Source organism: Aethalodelphis obliquidens, unplaced genomic scaffold (genome assembly GCF_003676395.1).
Source record: "Aethalodelphis obliquidens isolate GAN/ISIS:26980383/991018 unplaced genomic scaffold, ASM367639v1 scaffold76, whole genome shotgun sequence".
Lineage (NCBI taxonomy): Eukaryota > Metazoa > Chordata > Mammalia > Artiodactyla > Delphinidae > Aethalodelphis > Aethalodelphis obliquidens.
This window is the reverse complement of record NW_020838020.1, coordinates 1,388,306-1,396,923: the sequence shown is the minus strand read 5'-3', so window position 1 is coordinate 1,396,923 and position 8,618 is coordinate 1,388,306. Positions and strand designations below refer to the sequence as shown.

The following is an 8,618-nucleotide window of genomic DNA, read 5'->3' as shown; positions in this document are numbered from 1 at the left end:
AGGTAGGTGTCTTTTTGAAGAATGTGCCACAGCTAGAGGGTCATGTTATTTGCATAAAGCACTGAAAGCTGTCTTTCCAGAGAGAATGACTGGGATGTTGCTTCATTTTCTGTTTACAGAAAGCATATAGGGGACAGCTGTCAGGAGCGGATGCTGACTCTCTTGTACATGGATAGTAGTAAAAAAAAAGTGCTTAACAACATTATTAATGAATTGTAACTAAAAATTCCACTTACTAGTATGCATGTTAATTTTACCACTCAGAATAATGCAGTTCTGGTCTGCTGTCAGCAAATATTTTTGTTTTATAATGTCAAAAGATGCTTATAAATTGAAGTAATTTATAGAAGCTTCCATTGCTTTTGGTTGATAATCAAATAATTTCCTTCCTTTACAAAATTAGAGGGAGAAGGATAAAGCTGTATTTTTGAAGCTGTTACAATGAATGGGCTAAAGATCTTAGGAAGGTTTTCAAAATAATGCAAGGTTAAAAACTGTTATTGGAGTGAAAAATTATATGATTATGCATATATGTATAAGAATCTATTTTAAATAACTTGATACTTTTAAAAATGAAATAACATAAGGTTAATAATTTAAAATATAGTCTATGCTTTTTTTAAATGATGCAACAATGATATTATTCCAACTTACAATGACAAACAAAAAAGCTGTCTCTCTCCTGTGTAATGAGGTCTTTTAGCATAAGTAAGAAATGTTTATAATTTGATAATTAATTCTATATACATCCACATGCTTTGATTCTTCTGATTAAAAAGAAGACATATTCAATCAAAATATACAATATAAACAATATATTATTTCAAACATGTTACTCAGCTTATTATTCACTTTTAGTGGATCAAAGATGATTATAAATTATTTTCTCTCCCCGAATCTGGACTGGCACTGGGACTGCTTTTACCAATACAGTGTGGTAGATGTGTTAGTCTGTCCTCTGTTGAGTTGTCTGCTCCAGATTACGCTCTTCTAGGAAATAACAGATTAGTTTAGTAGTATGTATGTATGGTAACTTAGTGAAAGTATTTGAGCAGAAGGCATGATATAACATGATAATAATAAAATTTACTTAATTAGAATAAACATTGATGTGCTTGACAGAAAGGTTAGGTAGCAGATTTATGGCTTCATACTGAGTCCTGGAAACCTAAAGCCTGCCTTTCAGATGCAGATTTCTGCAGAAAGGAAGTTTAAAATTGACAAATATTTCAGAAGTGCAAATGGAAAAAGGGATGACTATGGGAATTACCTAAAAGCTGCTTTTGCATTTGTTTACTTAAGGTAGCAAAAATTAAATTGTTCATATCAGAGAATGGAAGATTAATGGTGGAGATATTATGAGGGTCCCCCAACCCAAATAAATAAACCCTTGCAATATCATTTAGATGGAAGAAATGAGCTAGTGAATTTTAACTTAAATCTCCAGATCTCACCATTTATAATCATGACCACTTCATAACATTTCTGACCCTACAATCAGTGTGGTCTTCATACAATTTCTAGCCACTTTCCATCCAATGTTTCAAAGCTTGTAGCTACTTAGGAAAGAAGAAGTTTCCCTCCCAAAAAATCCTATTAAATTAGGGTTCATGACAGGTTGATAATTTTAACGCATTTCTTGGTTATTTGAAAATAAGCAAGAGAAATATTTGTCAGCTCAGGTGAAAAAGGAACCCAGTAGAAAGAAAGAAAAAAGTTTCCTTGCCCATGTGATTAAAGCAAGCACTTGGAAGGTAACATATGGTGAGATTGGCTTGAAATGTTAGCACTTCTTATATTTCCTTTTGGATATTTTGACAAATATGCATATACACCTCATCATATTCAACACAATGCATGTATAGAAAGAAAGAAGTATTGATTATTTAGAGATTATTAGCCATATATACATGCAAATAAATTCTGTTATCATTTATGTTTTCCACAACTGGAATTGGCACTTTGTGACCACTCTTCCTATACATTGAATGATATTTTATTTATCAAATGTGGGTAGTAATATTTCTCTTGGAAGAAAATTGTCTATATTCTTTAACAGAATACATAACTTCAGAGTGTTTGCCTTTACAAGGATTGGCAATAATAAGAGTTCCAATGAGATTATTTTTAAGATTAAGCCACATAACAGAAGATCTACTCTCTGTATAAAGTATTAAAATCAGCATAAATTAATCCTTCAGCATTTAAAAATATTAAATTATAAATTAAAGAGTTTCAGTTCTAAATAGCTGGTGAAATTGTAGTTTATGTATGTAAAGGAATCCCAAATGAGGTTTATGAAATAACTTTATCTTTCCTACTTCAATTTCCAGTATCAGTGCACTTAAAATTCATTGGAATAAAGTAAATGTCGACAAGAGTTCATGCAAGATGACAATTATGATTTTTCTGAACAATCTCTCTTGATACCATAGTAAAATTTATAATGCTCAAAAACATTTCAAGAAAGTTTGAATATTTCTACTATAAGCAATATTGGAATATAAACATATGCTTCCTAATTTATGAGTCTAAATATTTGGTGACATAAGTAGTTTTAAAGGAGAAATGCCAATATTGGCTATCTATATTAATGTATATAATCTTATATTTTAACTAATATATTTTGGAGTAATTGTGTTGCCAAACTTTTCCATAATTATTTTTCAACTAGTAACATACCACATTGATATGGTACATATTTTGTACATAAAATTGTTCTGATTAAAATTAAGTATAATATCTTTAGTGAACAAAGTGGTTAAATTGCAGCAAATATTTCTTCAAAAGTTTTAAAGGTCTAGAATTTGTGCAGAAACCATTATTACATTTTTAAGTTTTTCTTTTAAATTTCACTTTCCAAAAATCACAAATAAAAGGGAAGGATAAATGGAATACCAATTTATTGAGAAATTTTTCTGACTCCAAATACAAATGTGGATGGCCAGTATATATTGGAAACTTTGGGGTATAAAGTCACAGGGCCATTGGACATTATATATTAAGCTTTGGTAACTGAGTTTTGCATGAGACAAAGTCCTAATACTTGCAAAGGTGTTATTATTTATATGGCTTAGTATTACCATAAATAGTCTATGGACATAGACCTGGTTGCCATAGAAATATTTTTTTTTTTTATAATTTCCAAGTCACTAAGTAGTTTTGAAATATTAGGGAGTTCAGTTAACTTTACCAGTCCTCAGATTCTTCTTCTGGCTAATGTGGAGCTGTGTGGATACACTATAAAATACAATCTAGTTCATAAAATCTTGTTATCAATAAATTTATGCAAGCAATAACTAGTTATATTATTTTCAAGGGAAATAATTACTAATAAAAATCTAAAATGTTGCAAAGTCTCAGTGTTCTAAGGTCTTGATACTGAAATTCTTTCATCTTCTTTTGGCATTATTCTCAGGAGCTGAAGAGTCTAGGTCATTAAACGTTTTGGTAAAATAAATCTTGACTACTGTTGTCAATTTCATCCCTCTGGTCTATGCTCACAATATCTAGTGTGCTCTTTCCCTTAATAGTGCAATTATTTGAAATATATATCCTAACACTAATAGTATAATGAGAAAATCCTGTATGCTAAATAAGAAAACAGAAGGAAACTGCAAAATAAATAAAATGTAAGGGAAATTAAAACACATTCTGTGTGACACAATCTCACCTCTTTAAAACTTTAATTATGTTTATTAGAAATTAAGAGCAAATTTTTAAAAATAGGCTAAGTATTAAACTTCAGAAGATTGAACAAGAGAGTAAAGCCAATAAGTAAGATGAAAGGAGGAAATGATAAAAATAAGACAGAAATCCTTGTAGAGAGGAACAAGAAAATGTGGTATAGTTTAATAAAAGAAAAATCTGATTATTGGAAAAGGAATAATAAATGAACAACTACTAAAATATGAAACAAAAATATTTAAAAAGTAAGAAAATCTATCAATAAGAGGGTAAAAGAAACTAGGAATATAGTAGGTATTTTTAAAATAAAATAAAATCTGATTAAATTAGACATTAGGCATTAAATTTGATAAAATAATCATATGCCAAAAATCTTTGGAAAACAATATGAAATGGTACATTTCTGGAAAAGTTATAAAGTAAAATTGGAGCAAGAGCAAACAAAATCTTTAAATAACCCCAAAACAATTAAAGATATTAAATTAAAATGAAATGCAAAATCTTCCACTAGTGGCCAAATTATCTTCAGGCTGTTTTTCCTTCACATCTACATTTTTAGTTACACTTGTTCTGTGCCATTTCCTTATTTATCTCCAAATTATTTATTAAAATTAGTTAATTCCCTTATTGCTTATGCAGTATTGAGAGGAATTTCTATGGTTATAGTTTTTTTTTTTAATTTATACTATAGATATGAAGTTTTCAGCAACACTTGATCTGTATCAATGTTCTGCCAACTATCTTCAACTCAATTTGTAGTGTTTACTAGCTCTTTATGAAGAAAATGTAATAGGGAAGAACAAATCTGACTCCATATTGGGTCTATTTCTTTTACTTTAACCTTTTTATTCTATTACTTTTTCTACAAATTAAGAATGTTGCCTGTAGCCTGAAATATAAAGGATAACCCATTCTCAAGGCTCTGAACTTTAAAGATATAGGACTTTTCCATTCATATAGAGATACGAAGTTGCAGAACAGAGAATAACATTTGTCTTGTTGGAGGTTTACAGGAACACTGTGACCTGATCTACAGGGACAGCTGCAAAAACAAAGGATTCCAACACCAAAAAGTTTGCAACAACCAACCACACTCCCAAATCTTTTAGGGTTGAATTCTAACTCCAGTAAAATGGTTCTTTGGTACACTAGTCCACCATCTTCTCAGTCTGCTGGCTTTCTGAATAAAGTTGCTATTCCTTGTCCCAACAACTCATTTCTCGATTTATTGGCTTGTCATGCAGCAAGCAGTATGACCTTGGACTCGGTAACAAAAATACTATAACTCTGTTAGAGGCAAAGATTTCCTGTTCTCCTTTTCTCAGATTAACTGACTTTAAAACTTTGAGCTAGTTGAGAAAATAGGTGAGAGTTAATATTTTGTGCAGAAATATGATTTAGCAAAGAGAGCAAATTAGAAGTTAAACTGTAATATACTAAAGGGCACTTGCATTAATTCCAGCAGTGTCACTTGGCTACTGTTTAGAAAAGATAAAAATAACATATGCAAATTAGATGTAACTGGAATTAAAGGAATTTAGCAAAGATAGGTTAACAAATCCAATTTGGGTTCACTTTTTGGAAGGTAAAAATGAATTTTCAGGAGGCTTTATAACACTGGAGACTTGGTTTAGATTTTCTTCTTTTCTTCTCCAAATTAATTTGGAATTGTGGAAAATGGAATCTTACAGAAATTATACAGTATCCCTTACCCTCATATTAATAACGATCAACAGATTTATAAAGTAAAGTGTATTTAAGGTATAATTTTGATGGCTTTCTGGTTGACTTTTCAAACTCTCCTGCAAAATTCTATGTCAAAGTTTTAAAATGAATTGCTCCTATAGATTATTATATTAAATTAAAAGAGAAAGGAATTCTTGACTTGTTCCTTCTTAATATTCTGATATTTTAAAATTCTTTCTAAATGCAAGTTATTTATTAAATTTCTATTGTATTAAATCATACATCCATGAACTTTTTTTTGTTGTTGTTGTTAATGTAGCATCATTAGAAGACACATAGAACATCTAAATGTTAACTATTATGTTGAGCCTAGTGACTGGAACTTAGTAAACCCCCAATAAATGTTAGCTTTTACAATTTTCATACTAACTTTTTCAGAAAGCAGAATCATCAAGGGAAAAATACCATATGATATTTTTGACAAATCTATTTCCCAAAGACAAAGCTCTGCAAAGTTTCCTTTACAAAAGAGAAGTGTTGCCTGCAACAAATTTGGACAAATTACATTTCTCATTTTCATTTGCTTCAATTTATTTACCTTTACCACTTCTAAACATGCAATATAAATCTATTTAGATACAACCGATCTTGCACTGCCCAGCCAGATAAAATTTTAGTTGGTTCTCTCAGACCAAATTAATACAGAAGCCCCCAATTCCTCTTCTGTAAGTAAGTAACACAGCACTTTGATTTACCAGGTATTATATGCCATCTAGTACTACACTTTTTGTTCACATAACTATCTCCTCTCCAGGAGAATAATGTCTTTAAAAATATGAAAACTTGTTCTCTTATACCACTTGTTGACCTTGTAATGGGCCTGGCACATAACAGGAGCTTAAAAGCTAATGAAAGGAAATAAGATTAAAAAACGTTGTAGAGAGAGAGAGAGAAAAGAGAAATACTATGAAACTAACAATAAAGCAAAATGAGGTAAATCAATTTTACATTAACTTTGGGTATATAATTACTCTTACCTTCTAATGACTTTACTAGTTACCTCAAATTAATTATTTTCATATCTTTCAAAATCAAGTTCCTTTATTTTTTTCCCTCTTGATTTTTAACAGCAACCTCAAACTTCCTGCTCCTCAGGATTGAAGAGTGGGCCTCCAGTGCTCAAATTCTCTTAGCAATACCCTTTCCCCTTTCCCATAACTCCCCCACCTCATTACTAAACAGGCTTAAGAGATTAATGCCAAGAAAGAAGACTTAATATTAACTGATTATTCATGTCCCTCCCAAAGACCATCAAGATTTACTCCATCATGCTTTATATCTCTATTTTTCTCAGCTCCCATAAGAAATTCAAGACTTGAACCATTCTCATCTCTATACAGTTTTGTATACTTCTTAATTTGACCCAAGGTCACATCCTACAAAGTTAACACCAAACCTTCCATTATCCTTCTGAACTGTCAGCAGCACAATTTCCCACATTTTCAATATGTTTTTCTATGCTCCTGTCATTTTATTTCTTTGCCCAAAAGCTGGTAATTTAACATTAGTGTGTCCTGTGCAATCTTCATATGTGGCCTCTGTTGCAGTTATTTTTCCTTGTCTCCCATCTTTCACATATGATAGAGACTGAAGATGGGATAAGAGTCCTCCTTACTCCTTATTGACATTTCAATGTTTGTTTATCCTGATTTCTAAACTTCTCATCTACTTGGCACCAAACTATTCTATCCATTAGCTCCAATTGTTTCAACCATATACCACTGCTTTTATTGGAGATTTTAAGACCTGAATCACATTTCCTGCCCTACCATTTATCCTGCCATTATTATTGAAATATCCACTCTATCAATGTTCCCATTCAATATCTTAATTTTTCTTCTTCCTTAAATGTCTTGTTCTTACAATCCATTCAGTGATCCACTCCCATGATCAAACACTAGAAAAACTTGATATCTGCAAGTTCTTCAAAATTTCAGTCTCAAGCATCTGAAATTCAGAATACTACATCTTAACTCTCCAACTCACTCTCTGTTGAATCCCAATTTAACAATGTTGAATTCTACTAAGACTTCAAATCCATTGTCCTTACCATCTCGGCCCTTTTCCCTTCCCCTGCCACACTTGACACTCCACCCTGGCAGTCCCCAACTCCTCTCATTTTCTTACTTCCTTCAATAACCACTATTCTAGTTCCCAATTTAAATATATAAGCAACTATCTTATCCCTTGCTCGCTGTAAAACATTTTGGACAAAGCACAAACAAGGATTAAAATTCAAATTCTCACCTCTTCTTTACCTGTTTCCAAGTAGCTAGACAAGTTGGTGAAACACAAAACTTTGCAGATTTTAAATTCATTTCACAAACAACCAGTGTAATCTCCATTCTGATTGTCAATTACTTTACACTTTCTTAGTTATTATTTTACTCTCCTAGACTCCAGTATTTCATACATTTTGCACTCTACTAAATGTTTAGTACCCTTCCTTGGAACACAATTTCAGCTGCTTGCTTCTCAATTTACTCCTGAAATAGAAGAAATTAAAAGAAAGTGTATATCTTCTAACAATTACTCCTAAACTACTGGATACTCCTTTCCATTTCAAAGTGAGGATTTAGTCCTCAGATTTCTCTGCTCTATCTATACCCATTTACCAGTTGATATCATCTATACTCCAGTCTTTAAATAACAACTGTATCGTGATGATTCATATCTCCAGCTTTGACCATTTTCCTAAATTCCAGGTACATATATCCAACTGCCTAGTAAACATCTCCATTTATATGTCTGACAAAATTAACATACCCAAAGACAACTTATTTACTTCCATATCTGCTCTGTCCCACCTACCTTTACTCCAATTTCTCCATATCAGTTATTTTCAATGCCATTCATTCAAATCTCAGTTCCCAAAGCATATAATTATTATTTTCTTTCTTTTTTTCACATTCATGTTTAGTCCATTAGGAGCTGTATTGCCTCTTCTGAGGATATGTCCAGAATCTGACCATCTCTCATCCCATCTTCACGACAACCACGTTAGTCCCAAGAACCATCATCTCTCCGATGGGCTATGTCATTTTATCTGCCCTCCTTGCATCAATTCTTGCCTTTCTATAGTTTCTCTTTTTCAAACAGGAACCAGAGTAGTCTTTTAATCTTTTAAGTGTATATCTTCTCAAATCTTCCTAATGTTTCTATCTCAGAATAAAATCCAGTATCCT

At 31.6% G+C, this 8,618-nt stretch overlaps 1 long non-coding RNA gene across 1 annotated transcript; it reads left to right on the top strand.

Moving 5' to 3' along the window:
* Nucleotides 1-696: 696 nt before the first annotated feature.
* On the top strand, nucleotides 697-4,894 carry LOC113612413 (uncharacterized). The gene is made up of 3 exons (XR_003429849.1): nucleotides 697-708; nucleotides 1,570-1,574; nucleotides 4,797-4,894. It is a non-coding gene; the product is annotated as an uncharacterized LOC113612413 (long non-coding RNA).
* Nucleotides 4,895-8,618: the final 3,724 nt, after the last annotated feature.